The 21,616-nt window shown below is 50.8% G+C and overlaps 1 long non-coding RNA gene across 1 annotated transcript in view; it reads right to left on the bottom strand.

Moving 5' to 3' along the window:
* Positions 1 to 19,942, bottom strand: part of LOC118588568 — a 43,303-nt gene extending 23,361 nt beyond the window's left edge. The window contains exon 1 of the long non-coding RNA XR_004945609.1: positions 19,830 to 19,942. This is a non-coding gene — a long non-coding RNA (uncharacterized LOC118588568). The remainder of the gene's footprint in view (positions 1 to 19,829) is intronic.
* Positions 19,943 to 21,616: the final 1,674 nt, after the last annotated feature.

The following is a 21,616-nucleotide window of genomic DNA, read 5'->3' as shown; positions in this document are numbered from 1 at the left end:
GTGCTGGAAGTCTGAGGCTTTCTGGATTCTGTGAGGATCCCTCGGGGGCCTAGGCTCTCCTGCCACAGCCAAGCAGCAGCCTGCTGGAACAAGATGGATTATGGCTTTGTGGGGAATCAGATGGCAAAAAAAAAAAAAAAAAAAAAAAAAAAAAGCCTGTGAAGGTCAAAAGAGGCCCATGTGGATTGCAGTTTCCCTTCTAAATGTTAGCATTGACCTTGCTGAAAAAACACCTTTGCATTTCTATTGGGAACCTTTCTGTGTACTGATTGCTTCGAAGGGTTTAATGGTGGGAACCTGGGGCCTTTTGGGTGACCCTAGGTGGCACCAGGCAGGTGGTATCAAGTATATGTGTTCTGACTAGCTGGATCTGCCCACAGAGGCCTTCTCAGGTCCCAGTGGATCGATCTGAGATTTGGCCACCATCTGAGGCATGGGGTCCTGCCAGCAATAAGGAGAGAGACTGTAGGAGGCAGAGGGTGTCCACTGGGCCCTGGACAAGCATGGAAAATATTTACTTAAAGCTTTGTGTTTGGGATTGAGGAGTGTGTATTGGGGTGTCTTCAAAACACCCCCTCCAGGAAAGCCTAAGGTGGTTAGAGTTTCAACTCCCTTGCCCTTTCCATAATTCTTGAATTTGATTTTGTTTTGTTTGTTTTTTTAAGACAGGGTTTCTCTGTGTAACAACTCTAGCTGTCCTGGTACTCCCTTTGTAGAGTAGGCTGGCCTCGAACTCACAGAGATCTGCCCAGATCTGCCTCCACGCCCAGCTTTGTCTTTGTCTTTGATTTAACTAAACAGGAGCCAGCCTGGGTAGATAGGATCATGATTTTCCATTTAGCAAGATCTGGAACTGTGGCTTTACTTAGTCTGGATTCCACAGAGACTAAATTCCACCCTTTAGAGCTGGGATCACTGCAAAGCAGGTTCTCCAGGGCACACTGTCTCTCCTGATAGCCTCTCTGAGGAGCTGGTGGAATTTCTTTCCCTCTGTAAATTTTCTTATTTACTTGCTTGTTTATTTCCAAATAGGGTCTTGCTATATGACAAATGCAATTTGAATGTTTGTGGATATGACTAAATTTGCTCTTCAATAACAGTACATTTATATGCATACCACCACAGTGACTTTTGAGGCAGGGTCTCTCACTGGCCTGCCACTGTTTAACAAGACCCAAGGATCCTCCTGCCTCTTCCTCTCCAGCCCTGGGATTACAAACTGAAGTTACCATGCCTGACAGTTTTTTTTTTTTTTTTTTTTTTCCATGCTCTCTGGTAGCTCTTAGACTAGTTTAGAATTTAGCTGTGGCTGAATATGACCTTGAACTCCTGATCCTTCTACTTCAGCTTCCCAAGCTGGGATTACAAGCCTGAGCCATCAGGCTTAAATATATATATTTATAATGTATTATAAATGTAATATATATAATTTAACTGTCACACACGCTCCATTTTAGACCTGATACAAGACACCCAAAAGAACAAAAGATAAACCATAATCCATGAATATCATTTGCTGTGGTTTTTTTTTTTTTTTTTTTTCCATATTGCCGTTCATCTTGACCTGTAGGAGAACCCAGTTTTCTTATTTCTCTGGCACAGACTTCACATTTCTGTCTTTAAGAAACATATTAGACGCTGGGTGGTGGCACATGCCCTCTTTTTTTTTTTTTTTTTAAGATTTATTTATTTATTTATGTATACAGTGTTCTGCCTACATGTATGCCTGCAGGCCAGAAGAGGGCACCAGATCCCACCACAGATGGTTGTGAGCCACCATGTGGGTGCTGGGAATTGAACTCAGGACCTCTGGAAGAACAGCCAGTGCTCTTAACCACTGAGCCATCTCTCCAGCCCGGCACATGCCTTTAATCCCAGCACTCGGGAGGCAGAGGCAGGTGGATCTCTGTGGGTTTGAGGCCAGCCTGGTCTCCAAAGTGAGTTCCAGGAAAGGCGCAAAGCTACACAGAGAAACCCTGACTTGAAAAACCAAAAAAGAAAAAAAAAAAAAAAGAAAGAAAGAAAAGAAAAGAAGAAACATATTAGGAACTGGAGAGTTGACTCAGTGGTTAAGAGCAATGACTGCTCTTCTCGGGGACCCAGGTTCAGTTCCTCATGTAACTCTAATTCCTGGGGATTAGACACCCTCTTCTAAAGGCATCAGGCATGCACACGGTACCAAGACATACAACACATAAACATTCATGCACATAAAATAACAAAGAGATTTATTTTGAAATGTGTTTATTGGTGGTGGTAGGGTCGGGCATCTCAGCATGCTTGAGGAAGGCGAAAGGTAGCCATGCAGCTTGTCATCACCTTCCCAGTTTACACGGGTCCTGGGGATTTGTGTAGCAATCACCTTTACCTACTGAGGGAGCCATCTAGCCACCCCCATCCTTCACATATCTAAAAGACAGAGACATCTTTTAATTGATGTGTATACACATATGAGAACCGCTATTATTTCTTCATTTACATAAAAAAAAATCTCTTGGTAAGTAAACCATGATTCTAGAACCAAGGAAACAGGGCAAACCACGTCACGAAGATGCACTGAAGCAGCACCATGACTTTACTCACTGCCCTTTCTATCTCTGGCTGTGGGCTAGGCTTTTCAGTAAGCACAATATGCTGTCCTAGGCCGAGCCACAGCAATTCATAATCCCTGACATCTGGCCCCGCCCATACAGGGTGGCTGGCCAATGAGGCTAGCTTCCATACAAATCAAAACAGTAGCAGCCATTGCCCTAGCCAGTCTGAGAGGAAAGGGAGGGAAGGAAGTAGATGCTTAGTGGGCACCTGCCTAGTGCTGGACTCCCGTGATAGGATTCTCGAGGCCCCAGACTGAATGAGAGCCTAAAACTGGATGTGCAGGTGTATAGCTGTAATCCCAACACTGAGACAGGAGGATAACCATGAGCTTCAGGCCACTCTGAGCTACACAGTGAGTTTGAGGCTAGGTAGGCCTACATAGCGAGACCCTGTCTCAAAAGACCAAGGGGAGGGGAAGGAGAGGGAGAAGAAAGGAAATAATGGGGAAGGTTGAGGGGTAGAGGGGAGGGTCACGGTGGCCATATTTGCATTCTCAGATCAGGGGTGAGCTTGAGCCCAGGAGACAAGGGCAGCCTGGGCAATATAAGCTGGGTCGTTTCCTTCACCTCCACCATGGAGCACTCAGAGGTGAGAAGAGCTTCCCCTGTCTGTGCCTGGATCAGGGGGGAGGACACTGTGACCTTGTCCCAAGGAAAAGGAGAGAGGGGGTGGGGTGGGGCTGAGTTTATGTTTCACAACTCTGAATTCAAGAGATGAGGGCTTCCAACTGAAGAAGTGTAAATGGCCCAACTTGTATTTTTTTTTTTTTTTGCTTCTTGATTCTGTAATGAATAGGCCAGAGTGAGATTTTTAATTTTTATTTCAAGAAGTGTCAATGTTGAATGTCTCTTATTACACACCTCTGGTCAGATGTCTGGAGTCCCTGGCATCACACCTCCTGGGTCAGAGACGGTTGCTCAAACCGTACCAGCCTCACAACCTCCCAGAGGGCTGTCAAAACCCCAGCTCGGCCCCACCCTGGGGATTCTGATTCAGTCAGTCTCTGGTGGGTGGAGAAGCTTGCATTTCTAACCAGCTGCCCTAAGATGTGACGTTGGTGCTCTTCTGTGCCTAGGAATTACCTGTGGCTCTCGTAAGGAGGCTAGGCTTACTTAGCTCCTGCCCAGGCTTAATGAGCCTGCTGCAGCCGGGACATCAGGATTTCTGAATGTGCTTGAGAAGTCTAAAGTTTACAGGAAGAGGCAGACAGGAATTCATGGACAACCTCCTTAGTCTCTTCCACAGGGGCCTGCCAGACAGGGCATCTCAGAATGCAGGGATGCCTTGCCCAGCCATCTTTCCACACTGTGACTTGATCTTATTCATTTACATATCTAGAAATGGTCTTATGTAGCTCAGGCTGGCCTAGAACCGTCTACATAGCTAATGGTGACTTTAAACTCCCGGTCTTCCTGCCTCTCTCTACCTCTCAAGTGCTAGGATTAGAGTTGTGAGCCACCTGGCCCGGTTCCTACAGCTGTGTCTTTGAAACAAAGAGAAACTATTAGTTTGAGGCAGAAATGTGTGGACCTGCCACTGTTCCAATTAGGCGTCATGCTGTGCAGCTGGTGTCTCTAGGTAAGCGCCCCCCGTAGAGCGGTGGTTCGCAATCTGTGGGCCGTGACCCCCATGGGGGTGACAAATCAGATATTTACAATTCATAACAGTAGCGAAGTTATAGTTATGATGTGGCAACAGAATGATTTTGTGGTTGGGGTTCACCACAACGTGAGGAGCTGTATTAAGAGGTCGCAGCATTAGGAAGGTGGAGAACCACTGATCTAGAGGCTTCTGCAAGCTGCAGCCAGGCATGGCCACCTCCTGAGGTAGCCACCTCTCACCTATCACCTTGTCATGGTCCCCACCAATGCCTAGTATGCCAACACCCCTCCCCTGCAGTGGCCAGGATGGTTATTGGTTTTAGCTGCTTTGTACTGTGTGTCTGCGCATAGTTTGTGTGTAATGTGTGCATGTGTGATGTGCGTGCACATATGGTATCTGTATGTGGTATATGTATATATACATGTATGTATGTACACGTGTGTATGGTATGTGCATGTGAGGTGTCTGTGTGTGTGTGGGGGAGAGTAATGAGGTCACACCCTGTCTTAGGGAAGTAGATCTCCATCATCTGTCATATAACCTAGAGTCTGTCACTGACTTGGAAAGGGAGGAGTCTAAGCTCTCTCTGCACCTCAGTTTCCTAGTGTGCAAGGTAAAAGGGTTGGGCACCCTGGGCTTAAGGGTTTCCTGTTTTAGGGGAGAAAGCCAAGAGTTAGAAGGAAGGTCCTAAGTCCTAGGCAGGAGACATCTGGGCCCTGGGGTATGCTGAGGAGGAACTATGGCTTATGCCTGTTCTGACCTCAGGCCTGTGACACTCCCCAGTTGCCCAGAGCTGGCCTCTGAGTCTCCGCCCACAGGCTCAGACTCACATTGTTCCTGTACCCACTCTGGTGGCAGCCCTCAAGTTCTGGAGTTCAATGGGCCCAGTCTGCTGCTTTGCATCTTCCTTGGCAGTTATAGTTCAGGTAGATAACCAACCCACCTGGTCTCAGTGTTCCCATGCATACAATGGGCTGGTAATAGGCTGCCACAACATCCAGCTGAACTATATCCTGGAAGGCATTTCACATAGGGTACCCCATGAGTTGAAGTTGCTTGGTGGAGGGTGGGAGGTATTCAACAGTCACAATGAAGAGGAGACATTAAGTTGTTCATCTTGCCAAATCTCAGCCCAGCCTTGACATACACGTCTTGACAACAAGGACCCTATTACCCTCTGAAATCCCAGTGGAGCCCAGGTTCCTTGAAGTGGAAGCCTGGCCTAACCTGAGTTTACTGAATGTTTCTCAGGGTCCTCACAAACATGTACCCCAGGACTGGGCAGCCCTTTGCCCTCTGCAGTACTGTATACCCGAGCCAGACAGAAAATCCTCCCCTGCTGGACAACCTTGGCTAAGTTAATCTCTCTGAGTTGTAGTAAAACTCCATAGAACTCTAAGCTCCACACAGACAGTGTTCACTTTACCCACCAGGGTAGACCCAGCATCAAGTACAGGGCCTGGTACAGTCAGTGGTAAGGACTCATGATGACGTTGTGTCCTCACATGGAAGCCACTGTGCTGTCTCCCATCTGACTCTCTGGATACCTCTGTTTTGCTCCTGTGCTTTCTTGTGGCTTACCTGTGGGGACACACCCCGGGAAACTGAGAGCTGGAGACACCAGGCCTTTTGTCATCACTCTTGGTTCCCACCCTAACCTCCCAGAGTCTGCCCCAGGGCCTGTCCCACATCCCCAACTGCCTCATCTACCCAGATGATCTCAACAGCCACCTACACTCACGAAGTCACCCCACCATTCATTCATTGGCACACTTTAAGGAGTGGCTGCTGTGCCCACGTGCCTGCCCGAGAGGCCAGCACCTCCTTCTCATCATGGCACTGGGATGCTTCCTACTGGACTTCCTCAATGCTGCAGCTGCCAGCTTGCCCCATCTGGACTTACACTGGCTTCTCCTTCAAGGCTTTCCACTTCAGGTGGCTGATGGTCCCAGCAATCCTATCCATCTGAGGAAGAAATCCTAGGCTGAATGTTGTCCATGACACCCACACTTGACAGTTCCCTAAATGGTCTTCCCACCTCGTCCCTCCCAGCCCCTGTTCGGGAACACACAGTCCCTTGGGTTTCTACTCTGCACGGGTCCACCCTCCTGCCGCCCCCCACCCTCACATCCCTCCACCCCTCCCATCTTCCTGCTGCTCCCAGGAGGTCCCATCTCCTGTCTGTACTGATGCCTCTCAGTGGCTGTCGATCTAAGCTCTTGGCGGGCACTCAAGGTTCCCATGATTTGGGGTCCTGCCATCTACCCAGCCTCTTCTCCAGCTCCCCTCCATGTCCTCTCCACTTCGATCATTCTACACCTCACCTCTCTCGCTTACTCCTCCCAACCAGATCCACTTCTCTCATCCTTTTACCTGGTAAACCCTTACCTTTCAAAGTCAGCTCAAGGTCACCTGCTCCAGGAAAGCCACCCACCCAGCCTAGATTACAGACTCTTCAGCCTGCTCCCCTATTACCTGGGTGTGACTTCCTTGTTGAGCTTGCCGTGTTATTTTATAATTATTTGCTCTGTGTCTGGCTTCTCCATTAAATTATTAGTTTATTGGGGTCTCTGAGACCATGCTTACTCAAGGCCGTACCCTCTGCACAAATGCTTTTGCTTTGTGGAATCACTCCATGTAGTGTCTTAAGTGTACTACCTCGCTTTGTTGGTGGTCTTGTAGATCTGGAATTTGGGAGAGCCAGGTGCTTGGGATCTACTATGGGATGTCATAACCCTGAGTGTAATGTGGCTAGGGTCAGCTGGGCTTGTCCCGGAGTGCTGTGAGTGGCCCCTGTCCAGGCAATCTCAGAGCACTTTGGACTTCTTACAAAGCCTGTTCCCAACCCCAGTGGACCTCCTACAATAGCTAGAAGGGAGCTTTGGGACATGGTTTCATTTTCATTTTGTTTTGTTTTGTTTTTTTGAGACAGGGTTTTCTGTGTAGCCCTGGCAGTCCTGGAATTCACTCTGTAGACCAGGTTGGCCTCTGTCTCCTGAGTGCTGGGATTAAAGGCCTGCATCACTACCACCTCGATTGGCATGGTTTCATCTAGTCCCAGAAACCAGGTAGTATCACTCCTCTGCATTCTAAGGGTGACAACTAAGTTCCTAAGGTCAGTCCAGATTCAGAGGGAGAGGTATTGTGGGATATCTGTACACTGTGTGAAGATATATTGCTGGGATTGGTTTGATAAAGAGCTCTATGGCCGATAGCTGGGCAGGAGGTATAGGTGGGACTTCCAGAGAGAGAGGAAGTAGGAGGAGATCATTGAGGTGCAGAGGAGACACCAACAAGACATGGAGGGAGCCGGACATACAGAATGAAAGAAAGGTAAAAAGCCACATGGTAAAAGTACATGAATAGAAACGGGTTCATTTAAATTATAAAAGCTAGTTAGGAACAAGCCTAAGCTATAGGCCAAGCTTTCATAAATAAGAAGTCTCCGTGATGTTATTTGTGAGCTGGCAGCCCAAAGAGAAATCTGACTACAGAGAGGGACAGAGATGCCACTTTGGACAGGTATTAAAGAATTTGCAGACACTCTTTGAACCCATCCGGAGCTCCCAACATAGGTTTGGTAGGGACAGTTGATAGATTTCCAAGTTTCTCCCCCTCCTCCATCCTATCCATGAAATCATAGTTCTCCTCTCCTGCCTCTCCAGCATCACTGTGACCCCAGCACTTTGAGGACTAGCAGGACAGAGTGACCTGATGGCAGAAGAACCCTGGACAATACATCCCAGCTGTGTCCTTCTGCCTGAAGCTCACCGGTGTGTGGTGCTGGGACAAACCCCTCTCCTCGAGGGGACTTAGTTTCCTTATCTGGGTAGGGTAGTCGGGCGCCTATTCTCCACCACCCTCCAAACTGTCCCTCCATAATTCCTATTTGCTTCCAGAAGGTGCTAGAAGCTGTCTAGCCCCAGGCTGCCTGCCTCTCAAACTTCTCTTTCGGCCTTTGCTTCTTATGGACGGGAGTGCACAGAGTACAATGTGAGAAAAATCACCTGTTATCCCAAAGTAGGAGAGGCAGGGACCGGAAGACGGCTGCAGATCGGTGGCACTCATGATGATGCTGTTTGGCCTGACACACACACACACACACACACACACACACACACACCACACACACACACACACCACACACACCACACACACACACACACACACACCACACACACACACACCACACACACACCACACACACACACACACACACACACACACACACACACACACACACGAGCACAACCTGAAGTCCTTCCTAACCTCCCTTTTAGGCCTTGCCCGAGGCTCCAAAAGTGCTTCGAAGACCTCCTGAGCGTGCTTTTGTGTTTCTCCTGGAAGGCTTTGCTGGGCAGGCATCTGAGTGTTGTCTTTTCACACCAATGACAGCTAAGCGTCTGCGCTGTTTTCAAACTGGCTTTTCTGACTGTTCTAGTCAAGTGCATCCTTTGGTCCTTGCTCCCCTCCCCCGCCCCGTTCCTTTTTTTCTTCTCTATAATATGCCCTACAATGACTACTACCTCATGGCTCACTAGACGGTTCTCTGCGCACAATGCCACACATTCTCGTGGCTTCCAATGACTTCTTATTCCGTGCAGTCTTGCAAGGGAAACCATCAGGGCAGTAAGAGTGGAGAGCCCTGTGGCCCCTGGACCACGCTCCTGCTGTGTGCGCCCGCAGGCCCCCTTAAGCCCCCATCCCCGCACCCCTCACCAGTCCTCTGTGAGCTTATGGGGACCAAGGCCACCGGTTCCAGCCGGCTCGCAGCTACCGATTACGTAACTGAACCCATGGAACCCAAATTAAAAGAGGAAATCATCCTCCCGCCGCTCAACTCGCCTAATCCCTGTCTGTCTCTGCCCTGGGCCTCCCCCTCCCCCTCACCCCCGGTCGCCTCCAAAGGTCTTGAGCGCGTTCCAGATTTCTAATTTCGTTTGCTTATGCAACCAAAAATATGATGGCCGCGTTTCCCGGGGGGTGATGGAGTATGTACTCCCCGCTCCAGGCGCGCTAAAAACGGCAGCGCCGAGCTGCTCGAAGCGGGGGCGACGCCGGCGGAGACGCGGTACCTGCAGTGCTCAGTGGTCCCCAGCCTCCTCCTGATTCTCACTGCCCGCTGACCCCTGCGTGCGGGGCGCTGGGGATGCATCGTTCACCTAGTGCCCCACTCCCAACACCTGCTGGAAGACGCGTGTTGCAACATTGTGCATTCGGAAATAGGAGAAAAAGAAAAAAGGCATGTCTCTCACCAGGGGAGGGAGGGATGAAACAAGACAAGGAATACCGAGTCGCCGATTTAAAAGAAAGTAGGGTAGACTGAGACGCGTTGAGTGGATCTGATTGTTAATTTGTTTTTTAAGCAAGCAGAGGAAACAGAGAATATGATTGTATCTGTGTTTTTTAATTTAAATCTGTAAATGGGGCTGGGGATGTGGCCCAGCTGCGAGAGGGCTTGGAGGCCTGGGTTTCATTCCTAGCACCACATAAACTGAACATGTTTGTGCACACCTGGAATCCCAGCTGGAAGAGGAGGGGGCAGGAGCATCAGACATTCAGAGTCGTCTTCAGCTACATAGTGAGTTCGAAGCCAGCCTGGGCTACATGAGATCCTGTCTCAAAAGGAAAAAAGGATGAGGACCTAGTAAGATAGCTCATCAGTCAGTAACTGACAAAACCTGTTGTCCTCTGTCCTCTACACAGTTCCTGTGGCATGCAGGCGTCTGCCACCACCAATAAGTGTAAAACAAGTGTTTTTTGTAAGTTTATTTCTGCACGTGCACATATGTGTGTGTTTGCGCGCGCATGTGAGTGTGTATTGTCAGGTGCCAAAGCATTCATGTGGAGGTCAGAGGGCAGCATTCAGAATTCGGTTCTCTAATGATTGTCAGCAAACATCTTTGATGGCTGAGCCATCTCCCCACCCACCCTTAAAAAACATTGAAAACAAAATCTATAAACAAAGTGGGGCATGCCTGTAGTCCCAGATACTGAGGAGAGCAGGGGGCACAAGGGACTCGAAAGTTGGAGGCCTGCCTGAGCTCCATAGTAAGCCCTTAAAATTAAAACAAACAAATCTTTAAAACCCCGAGTAGATAGTTTAGTACCAGAGCATTGTCTAGCATTCCCAAGGCCATTTTCAGTGCCCCTGTCAAGAGAAGATACAGTGGCAGCGGGGGTGGGGAGGATATGGTCTTTTTTTTTTTTTTTTTTTTAATTTATTTAAACAGGGTTTCTCTACATATCCTTGGCTGCCCTGCAGCTTGCTCTGTAGACTAGACTGGCCTTGAACCCACAGAGATCCATCTGCTCCACCTCCTGAGTGCTGGGATTGAAGGTGTGTGCCACCCTGCCCAAGAAGATATAATGAATTATTGACATGGTAAACTGTGCTGTGGGAACTAAGGTGAGGGGTGGCGAGGATGAAGTAAATCGTTTTTTGCTCACTGTATGATTTGTGCCCAAGAGCACGTGTTTGTATGCGTCTGCATAATTTTCAGGATTTATTTTCACTGTTCAGGACGAAGAGGGAGGCTGGAGCCATCCCAACCCACTTATTCTCTGGAAGCAGTGGTCAGATTAAGAATGGACTGGCTGATGCTGGGCTTGGTGGTGTAAGCCTTTAGTCAGCACTCTGGAGGCAGAAGCAGGCAGATCTCTGAGTTCTAGGCTAGCCTGGTCTACAGAGCAAGTTCCAGGACAGCCAGGTGCTACACAGAGAAACCCTGCCTCAAAAAAAAAAAAAAAAAAAAGAGTGGATCGGCAGGAAGGCATGAGCTCTCTGTACCCCAGCCCTGCTCAAGGGAGTGTTCTGAGGTCTCCTGACCACCATGAGGCTGCCTGGGGGCTGGGACTGAGGTAGCCTAGTGTCTAGACCAGGCAGGTACAGTGCTGAGGGCAGAGCTTCTAGTCCTGGTGAAGGTGCTTTAGTCTTCCTCCTATATGTGGCTCTGGGTTTGAAGTGACGAGCCAGGGTGCTTCCTCTTTGAGCCCAGGACATCATCTGCCCTGACAGCTTGGCCAGGGCCAGTGGAGGTGGTGTCATGTCACAGCTTGGGGTACTGACTGATGCCCTTGGTATGGCTCCCCAGAACATGGTCAGGGTTCCCTGCTGTCCCAGATGCAGAGTGCCAGGAGGAGCTAGAGGTCCCCATGGCTGAGCTGAGCCTGTATATAGAGCACTGACCAACCAGACATCGGGACACAACCTCATGTTGCGGGGGATGGGTCTCTGGGCTATCTCCATGACACTGCAGACTTCCCTAGTCCACCAAGGTGTTACTATTTCAGATCTGGCTCCAATATCAAATAGTCCCTGTAAGTCCCTCACTGAGCTAACTTAACCTGGCTCTTCTCTTCAAACCTTCTCAGGACCTTAATAATCATCTCTCCATGAAGGTGTGTCAGATACAGCTTTTAGTAAAAGTGCTTTGACCCAGGCTGGCTCTTCTGGGAAGCTCCAAAACACTGAGCTAGGGGTGTGGGGGCACAGGCACACAGGTGCGAATTCTGGAAATCTTCAGGTGAGCATGAGTAATTCAAGGTATGAGAAAAGCAGAGGCCAGCTCACCTGTGAGATACGAAGGACCCAGCAGCCATCCTGCCAGAAGGATGTGGATGTGGGGCAGGGCGGCAGGCTTGCCAGAGCAGGTGTGTGGGGCCACCTTGACTGTGGGCATAGGCATACATGTGCACATGCCTAGGCACATACCCGAGGAGACACACTCAGGGTCACATGCAAGCAGATGCCTGAACGGTGTGTCTGCAGGAGCATGCACACATCTTGTGGAAGCCTCTCCCCCACAAAAACAGAAGAGCAGCCATCACATGTGCATCACACCCACACAAACCCATGCACCACACAAGCTCATACTTAAAATGGCAAGAAAGCAAGTCACAACACAGTACAAATGGACACATGCACGGCCATAGTTTGGAGCCCAAGCAAGCACAGACAGGTACACTGCATGCAACACCAACGTGTGCACACTGGGGCTCCTTCCAGATGCTGGAGCAAGGGGACACGTGTGGACATTCAGGCTGCATCCTCACAGCATGTCTAAAGCTTTGGAAATGGGACCCTGGGGTGGGAGTGGAATCTTGGTTTCTAGGGGAGCTGGGGGACTCAGGAGCATGTGGAACACTTCCCAGGGGCATTTATCCTTTGAGTATTTTTATCCTGGGCACTGGAATGTCACACAGTCACTGCAGTCACAGTCACTGGGTAGCTTTGGTATTGCTACCACAAAGGGGGGTCGGGAGGCTGGATTAAGGGTGCCCCATGTTTGCCGCCACTGCATACACCCCAGTGTTTTCTCCTCCAACATGTCAGGTCTCCTAGAGGCCTGCCCAGGCCACCAGCAAAACAGGTTGGGTAGAACGTCTGCCTGGCCTGTGTAAGGCCCTGGGGTCTATCCTCCACACTATGAACCAGACAACAGCAGGTGAAAAGCAGCTGACACACAGCTGGAGAGGGGCAGACTGCTCCCAGCCCACAGTCTGGATGCCCTTTCTTAGGGCTCAGCTTCTCAGAGCACTGTGGTCCCAGGCCATCTTTCTATGTCTGGTTGTGGCCCCGTGTGGGTGGCACTCCCCAGCTGCCCTGCATTTACACAGTGTTTTCCACAATGCCTGGGCTGTCAGAAGGTCCAGGCAAGCGCCTTCTGGCTGGGGGATGACAAGCCGGTGGATTTCCAAATCTATTTAATCCCTGGGTTCTGACGCACCCAGTTCACCACCAGGCAGGATCTAGTGCCCACAGATCTGATGTCAGAGGGAAGGAGTGGCCTCCACTGGCCGTGGCATCACTCCAGCCCTCCTGCCCACGTGGCAGGCAGCCTGGCAGAGACAACACAGAGGAAGAAATGCCCCAAAGCCTTTGCCTCAACCATTTGCTGGCCCGCAAATATCTGCACAGGCTAGAAAAGGACCGTGGAAAAGAGCGGCAAGGAAAAGCAATCAGCAGCTCACAAAGAGAGCCGAGCACTGAAACGCAATCTTCTGTTTATTTTACCACAATAGAAAATGTATTTAGCCACAGGGGGAGGAAAAGCGACCAGACTACTATCTGTGGAAATTTATCATTCAACAAATATTTATTGTCAGACTGACTGAAGTTCTGGGCACACAGCAGCGGACAGACAGAAACCTTTAGGGCGAAGGTACAGGTCACAGAATATCTAAGGTTAATGTACAGCAGTTAAAATGGTGACGAATGGAAAAAGCCACGGGGCAAGGCAGCTCGGCTGATGGGATTTAAAAAAAGTTATTTGATTTAAAAATATTTGTTTTCTTTATCATTATTTGTGAGTGTGTGTGTGTGTGTGTGTGTGTGTGTGTGTGTGTGTGTGTGATATAAGGGGAAGCGTTCCCTGGTAAGCCTGTGAAGGTCAGAGGGCAACTCTGTGGAGTTCTCTCTCTCTCCACCTTTCCAAGGGCTCCAGGGACGGACCTCAGCCTGACAGGCCGTCGTAAATGCTTCACCCTCTGAGTCATCTAGCTGGCTCTTATTTACCTTTTTTTGAGATAGGCTTTTACTATGTAGCCTGAGCTGGCCTGATCTTCTGGCCCCTGCCTCTTGAGTCCTGGATTACTGGTATGCTCCACTATGCCCATGTTAGAGGATGTGATTTAAAAAACAAACAAGAAACAGAATGGACTTTCAGGGTAGTTGTAGATTCATAGACAAATTAAGAACACACTGTAAGACTTCCCCATGCCCTTCCCCCCCCCCACAGTCTCTCCATCAGCGACATCTTTCATTTATTGCCACGAATGGTATTTTTTTTTTTCTCTTTTGAGTTAGAGACTATATAGCCCAAGCCGATCTCAAACTCACGATCCTCCTGCCTCAGCCTCCCCGGTGTTAGGGTTACAGTGAGTGTCAGCACACCAGTGGTAATTATTATCCATAGAAACGTCTCTAGTCCTTTCAGCAGGCTCCCTTGGTTCACCTGGTCCCTTTCTGTTCCGGGACACCCCACCCCACATTCCACTCATTGTCCTCCCTCTGGGGGCTTCTCTTGGCCAAACCACATCTCACACGTCCCATGCCTTTGATGAGTCTAGTAGTTTTGAAGGGTCCTGGCCAGGTATTTGGTAGATGCCCTTAAATCAAAATTTGCCTGCTGGGAGCTGGGGATGGTAGACTACCCCCAGAATCCCAGTATTTCAGAGGTGGTGGCAAGAGAGTCAGAAGTTCAAAGTCAGCCAGGGCTACACAAAACCCTGTCTCAAAATATAAAAAAATACAATTATAAATTTTTTTGTCTGCTGTTTCTTGACATGACTAAACTGGGGTTGTGAGCCCTGGGGAGCAGGTGCCAAAAGGGCTTGCCATTTTGTTTACGACTTGGGCCCACAGTACTAACTTGACCACGCTGCTGGTAGCCTCAGCCCTGGCTGGTACACACTGTAAAGCCTCTGCAGAGGAGGCCCTGACGTTCTGTGCCACGTGACACCGGGGCTCTTCTCTCCCACTGACTGCCTTCTTCAGTCACTTATTGTCACAAGCTGGTGAATGTTTTCCTCTGGGTTCTACAGCCCAGCCCTCCTTCCTGTGCCCTGCAGATGCTCCAGCACTGTTGAACAGGCCCACATTCAGGAGGCTCTTGTCTCCAGCCCTTCCCCCAGCCCTTCCTTTCTGATGCTGTGAGATACTCCAGGCTCATCTTGCACATTTCCCTCCCTAGTCTAAGAAGCAGCCATTTCTCCAAGAAGCCGTGAGTCCTTTCATTACAGAATGATTATCAGAAAGGAAGATCTGGGAACTGAGAGTGATCTTCAGTTTTTAACATGGAGGTCATGAAGGAAGGCTGTCTGGATAAGAACCCTGAGGAAAAACTGAAGAAGAGGAGGAGCAAAGCATGGAGCTACTTGGGGGTTGGAGGCGCCAAGAGAGAATAGCCAGTGCAAAGGCCCTGAGGCAGGTACATGGGTTGTGTAATCTCAGAACAAAGCCAGTAGCTGAACCAAATGAGCAGTAGAGGAGATGAGGTGGGGCAGCTAGAGATGGTAAAAGGTCATCACAAAAGACTTCGCTTTCCTCAGGATGGGGGACCAGGCAATGGCATGATCTGACTCTTCTTCCTCCCCCTCCTCCTCCTCCCCCTCCCCCTCCTCCCCCCCCTCCTCCTCCCCCTCCTCCTTCTCCTCCTTTTCCTCCTTCTCCTTCTTCATTTGTTTTTTTGAGACAGGGTTTCTCTGTGTAGTTTTGGTGCCTTTCCTGGAACTCACTCTGTAGACCAGGCTGGCCTAGAACTCACAGAGATCTGCCTGGCTCTGCCTCCCGAGTGCTGGGATTAAAGGCATGCACCACCACTGCCCGGCTTTTTTCTTTGCTTTTTTAAAAAAAATAATTTATTTTATCCTATGTGCATTGGTGTTTTGCCTGCATGTATGTCTGTGTGAGGGTGTCAGATCTTGGGAGTTCCAGACAGTGGTGAGCTGCCATGTGGGTGCTGAGAATTGAACCTGGGACCTCTGGAAGAGCAGTCAGAGTGCTTAAGCGCTGTGCCATCTCTCCAGCCCGCCCCACCCGCTTTTTTAAAAAATAATTTACTGACTCACTTCTTAATAAAATCACTCTGGCTATGAAGCCTGGAACAGAAGGAAAGGAGGAGAGCAGCTGCTGTTGGAAGTTCCAGTGAGTGCCCGCGCCGGCTGGGACCAGGCCCGAAGCCGGGCTCCTGGATGTCGGGAGGGATTGCTCATCAGCTGAAAGCAGGCACTCTTCCTGCAGACTTGAGTTCACTTTTCAGCAACCACATCAGGCGGCTCACAAAGGCCTGCAACTCCAGCTCCTCACGGAGCCCGTTCCCCTGGCCACTGGGTACCTGGACATAATTAAAACTAATGAAGATTTTTTTTTCAGAAGAGGGGCTTCCATGCAAATATATGCTTTTTTTTGTTATTATGTATTTATTATTTTCTTTTTTGAGACAGGTTGTTGCCATGTAACCCTGGCTAGCCTGGAATTCACTGTATGGGCCAGGCTGGCTTTGAATTTGATGACCGTTCTGATTCTGCCTTCCAAGTGCTGGGATGATAGGTATGAGCCACCGTTCCAGACCCATGGGAATACAAGCTAAAGGTAGAGTTGAGGGCATTTTCCAGCATAGACACTGGGTGAGCACTGACTGGAGAACACTAAGGGTTCTGCCTGACTGTGTAGGAGGTGGTTGTGGTTAGCCAAGCAGGGGGAGACTACAGGCATGGTAGGTTGAGGACTGGCCTTCTGAGCATACCAGGCTTGAGGGGCCCATCACTAACCCAAGTGGAGATGGCGAGTTGGCAGTGAGGTGAGGGGAGCTGGTGCAGACCTCCAGCCTGAGGTGAAGAGGGTGGGGCTGAAGGTCTGTAATGCTGGTCTGGGCATCCTGTGTGTCCACGGGCTATAGGCCTGTAGGAGCTGCTCAGCCTCAGTCTAACCCAAGGAGCCCTCCTCAGCCACTAGGGCAGGGAGGTAGTCTGGTGTAGTGGATAGCCATCCCAGCATTGGCCTGGAAGTTCCAACCCCCATTGAGGCTTCAGTAATGATCACGCCCACAAGGCAGGGCAGAGGAGGGAGCGGAAGACCGAGGATCAAGAGGAGGTCGCTCTCTTGGTTCGGGGACGCTGGATGCAGGAGGTAGACTGAGCAGAGTTCTCCAGAGAACACCGCTGGACTGTGCTATACCTTTGCCAGACCCTGCAACCTACCCCTTCATTTGTAAGTTACCCTACAAAATAAACCTCCCTTTTAACTACGTGGAGTGGCCTTAATAATTTCACCAATAGTCTGGAGGACAGCCAGTCTTTGCTTCATACTCTAGCAGGTTTTGTTTTGTTTTTTGGTTTTTCAAGACAGGGTTTGTGTGTGTAGCTTTGTCTGTCCTGGAACTCACTCTGTAAATCAGTCTGGCCTTGAACTCACAGAAATCCGCCTGCCTCTGCCTCCCGAGTGCTGGGATTAAAGGTGTGCACCACCACCACCACCACCACCACCACCACCACCACCACCACCACCACTGCCCGGCTCTAGCAGAGTTTTGTATGAACACGGCGTGCTCAGGCATGCAAATGTACCATGCTAGACTTGTTTCCAAGGGAAACACATGTCAGCACAGGTCCATCTACACTTGTTGAGTGAAAAGATGAATGGGTGAATGAATGAATGAACGAATGAATGAACATCTCCCCCCTCCTAGGGCTCCCAGGCCTGGCTCCATTCTCCTCAGGTCTAACTGATTTGGCTCAGTTCTCAGACCTAAGTGGACTCTTCTGCATGAAAGATGGGAAAGAAATTCCCCAGACCTCAGCCAGTCATACCTCCTCCCAGGTCTGCAATCCCACATTCTGTAAGGCAGAAACCACCATGGTACCACTAGCTTAGAACCTGGGCCTTTGCTCTTCTCACCGGTGCCCCAAAGCATCCAGAGTGTTCTTGCTAGAAAAACACATTGGTGGCTGGGTGTGGGGGCACAAGCCAGTAAGACCAGCATCTCAGAAGCTGATGCAGAAAGATCAAAAGTTCAAGGCCTGCCTAGCCTGCATAGCAAGGTCAAAGCCAGCCTGGGTAACTCAGCTGAGACCATAAACCTCACAGGCAGAGTGCCCGCCTTGTGTGGTGAGGCCCAGGTTCAATGTCTAACACTGTAATAAGCAAAACGGCCCGTTCCCCTTAACCCTTAAGATGGAGGGTAAGGGCCAGGCCTCTGAGGCCTCCTTCTAGGCTTTCTCCTCCAGAGGTCTGAGTCTCACCCCATCTCACTGCAGCAGCCCCCAACCCCTCCCTACTTATGGCCTCTCATTCACTCCTCCACACTTGTCCCTCTCCTGGGGGCCAGCTGGAGACCCAGCTATGAATCCTGGGATGCTGGCTGCCCCCAGGCCTGGCTCTGCCTTGTGTTGCAGGTGCATGGTGAGCCTTGAGATCTGGACCTGGGTGCAAGATGGAGGCTGTAGGGGCAACCAGCAGTAATGGAAGTTATAGAGCATGCTGAGGTGCCTGTGGCTTCCTGGAAAGTGCCATTGCTGGCCAGACTCTGCCCAGCTTCCAGGCTGCCTGACGGGAAACAAGCTTTCTCTGTCCTGAGTTTGACCTACTAGAGAGTCAGGAAACAGCCACCGACTGGCAAGACTAGTTAGATACCTCTAAATAGTAGTGATGGTGACTTTTGTTTTTGCATTTCTCTGCTTTTCCGCTAAAAAAAAAAGAAGAGCCAAGCTCTCCTTTAAAGGAAAACCAAAGACCAACACTGGGCTGTTCTGCCACCATGTTGGTGAGAAGTTAGCACCCCCTGTATCCTCTGAGCTAGAGAGACATGTCTGTCCTGGATTCGAGAGCTGAGTGTGGAGTGGGCCCAGCGATGCTCTGCACTGTTGCCAGGAACCGGAACCCACCCCAATGTCCATCAACAGTGGCTAAATTATGTGAGTCACACAAGTGACAAGTTCCCAGCAAGACAAGTGACCCATGAGTGGCCTGGGACTGCCCAAGGCAGCACGGCTGGACCTCACAGACAGGACACTGAGCAAAAGAAACACCGTACTCCACAGTAGGTACGGTGTAACTCCACGCCACATGTGGGCTTGTTAAAAACTGGCCACAGCAGCCTACAGGGCTAGAGGGCTGGCAGCATGGGGGTTACCCTCAGACTTGTCGGTGGGAGGGCTTTTTGATGAGCTTTTGGTGTTGGTGGGTGATGATTTGAGGGATGGCTTCTTGTTTTTGTTTTTGAGCCAGGGTTTCATGAAGTCCAGGTCGCCTCAAATTCTGTATATAGCCAAGGATGACCTTGAACTCCAATCCTCTACTGGCTCTACTTCCTGAGTGCTAGGATTAAAGGCAAGCTCTAGCGGTGGTGCCAGAGATGGAACTCAGGGCTTCACAAGCTTCACAAGGACTCTACCAACTAAGCTACAGCCCTATCCCTGCATCCTTTGCCCAGGGCTGTGTTTTGGTCTGGGTACTGGCCACATGGCTATGATCACCTTGTGTTATGTCCCCCAGCTGTACACTTTTGTCTAACGGTTGGCCTGTGTGCTTAACCCCCTTCCCCCAAAGTTATGATTTTAAAAATAGTATATCCTCCACCCACCCCCGCCCCACCCTGCAGGTTAAATCTTCCTATTTTCTGTCCATAAGGAGATAGGGAGCCTGTCTGCCTCCTGGTGCACAACCAGCTGCCAGATTAGAGTCTGTCCTCTTAGCTTTCCAAAGTGAGACTGGGGACTCTTGTTTCCATCTAGCAGAGAACACATGCCTCTGGGGTCAACTCTGTATCAGATCAGGCCTCTGGAGGTTGGGCTGTCCCTCCCAGCCTGGGACACTCTGGGCCTCCCTGCCTCAACTGGAGCAGCCTGAGAGCTGGCTTGGTGGGGCGGTGTGCAGGGTACAGGTACCTGCTTTTGGGGGTCTCTTTGGAGGGACAAAGGAACAACTACCTTAATTTAGGTTGCAGGGAAGCCCAGGAAGCCCGGCCTGACCTTGCGCGCCACTCCCAAAGGTCAGTTCTCGGGGGTTCAAGTTGCCGTGGTGGCCGGGAGGCCAGAAATCAATCCGGGTCGGTCGGCCAGGGAGGGGCGGGGATCCAGCGAGCTGCCCTCAGCAGCCTGGCAGGGTTATTTATAACCGTGGGTCGCCTTACCTCCTGACCTTCAGCCGGGAGCAGAGATCCACCGAGATTAGCATCTCTCCCGCCGCCCACTGCGAACAAACACCCCTCTGTGAGGTCTCCGGGAGGGCCTGCCGGAAGCAGGATGTTGGCTCCTCAGGGTGGATCCAGTCCCATGTGAGTGGGGAGGGGAGTGGTCTGTGAGAAGGTGCTGCAGTTACTCCTGTTGCCTTGCTTCCTGGGTTGCAAATGTTCTGGACTACTCTGGGCAGCAGTTTTATTTACAATATAGGGCTCCCCAGCCTGGGTCTGCTCCAATGGGTACCCGCTGTGAGCCAGAGCGGATGAAGCCGGCGGTCCTGGTGTCTGGAGTAACTGCAGATGTGCCCTTTGGTACCACACTCACTGCACATTGGAGCCATCACACAGAACTCCCAGACCTCTCCTGGTTGTTGGTGTCCCACTGGACCCCAGGACCCCCACCAGTGGCCTGGGGGAGGGCAGGGCAGGGGACACCACCCAGTTTAGTCATTCATTCAGGAGTTCTGTTGGGCCCCTACTAGGTACCTCCCAGGAGAAGTTATTGCCTGTGGGGGCTGTCAGGGGAAAGTCCACAGAGAAGCCTAAGGCGGGGGCAGTGGCAGAAGGGATGTGTGAGACCTGGAGGTCCAAGACAGGGAGGAGGGGCAGGAGGGAGGCTGAGTATTTGCTAAGGACAGACAAGGCCAAGCTCAGCATCACACTCTAAGCTAGCCAAGGCTGTGGCTCTGTAGCAGGGCCTCCTCCAGGATAGCTCCCAATGACCTTGCCCCCAGGACAGAGGGCAAAGTCTCACCCAGTGCCCATCTGGGTGGTGGACCCAGAGAAGGCTGTGGACAGGTCAGGGGCAGCTGGTTCTGCCTTTTGAGATGCTTGGGCTCAGTGTGGTAGGAGAAAGATTGGGTTCACAGTTTTGTTGAGACTGTATCTCACTATACGGCTTTGGCTGGCTTGGAATGCTATGTAGACCAGGCTGGCCTGAAACTCATTTGGTCTGCCTGAGTGGTTAAAGGACTAGCCTCCACATGCAGCCTCTGCTACAGTCTTGCACACCCTGAGACACTGACAGTACTTCAGCTGTGGGACTTAACCCTTCCACTTACCCTCTCAAGGCCCCCTTCCCACCAGTGGGCAGGGAAGGCATTAACTGATTGTGAAGAACAGTCTCAGCTCCTGCTGCCTGTTCCTGGGGCCTAGCCGCACACCTGCACCTTCTAGACTACAGAGGACTACCACCACCCACCTCCCCACCCCAGGTCCACGACTCCATTCCCCATCACCCTCTGGCTCAGCCTGCACGTGTCTTTTGATCTAGTGAAGTTCAAGGGGACGATCAGAGAGGGGCACGAGTATAAAGATTGGGGTGTGTCTTCTGTAAGAGGTGCTGCACACGGTGGGGGTGTGTGTTGGGTCTTTGTGGGGGTACAAGGAAGAGAGTACAGGTAGTAGTGTCAGAGTGTAGGGTATGGGCAAGAGTTACAGCAATATTTTGGCAGGTGGGGCTGGGGGCTTCAGGCCCTTCAAGGGCCTCTCCCTCATGACCAGTGTGTGGCAAGTGGGCCCTGACCAGTCAATGAACTCAGGGTCTGGAAGAGTCAGCGGCTTTTCCGACTTTTTTGCCAAATGGGATGTCAGCACTGGGGAGGGGCGGGGCAAGAGAGGGAAGGGGGATGGCGGCCGGCCCGCAGGCAGGCAGGCAGGCAGGCAGGCAGGCAGGACGGCCGGCCGGCCCAGCAGGCTGGGAAGGTGCCAATGACTTCACGATAGCTGGCTGCTGAGCA

The sequence above is a fragment of the Onychomys torridus genome, chromosome 8 (genome assembly GCF_903995425.1).
Source record: "Onychomys torridus chromosome 8, mOncTor1.1, whole genome shotgun sequence".
Classification (NCBI taxonomy): Eukaryota; Metazoa; Chordata; class Mammalia; order Rodentia; family Cricetidae; genus Onychomys; species Onychomys torridus.
The sequence above is the reverse complement of the archived record's forward strand: the minus strand, read 5'-3'. Positions and strand labels throughout refer to the sequence as shown.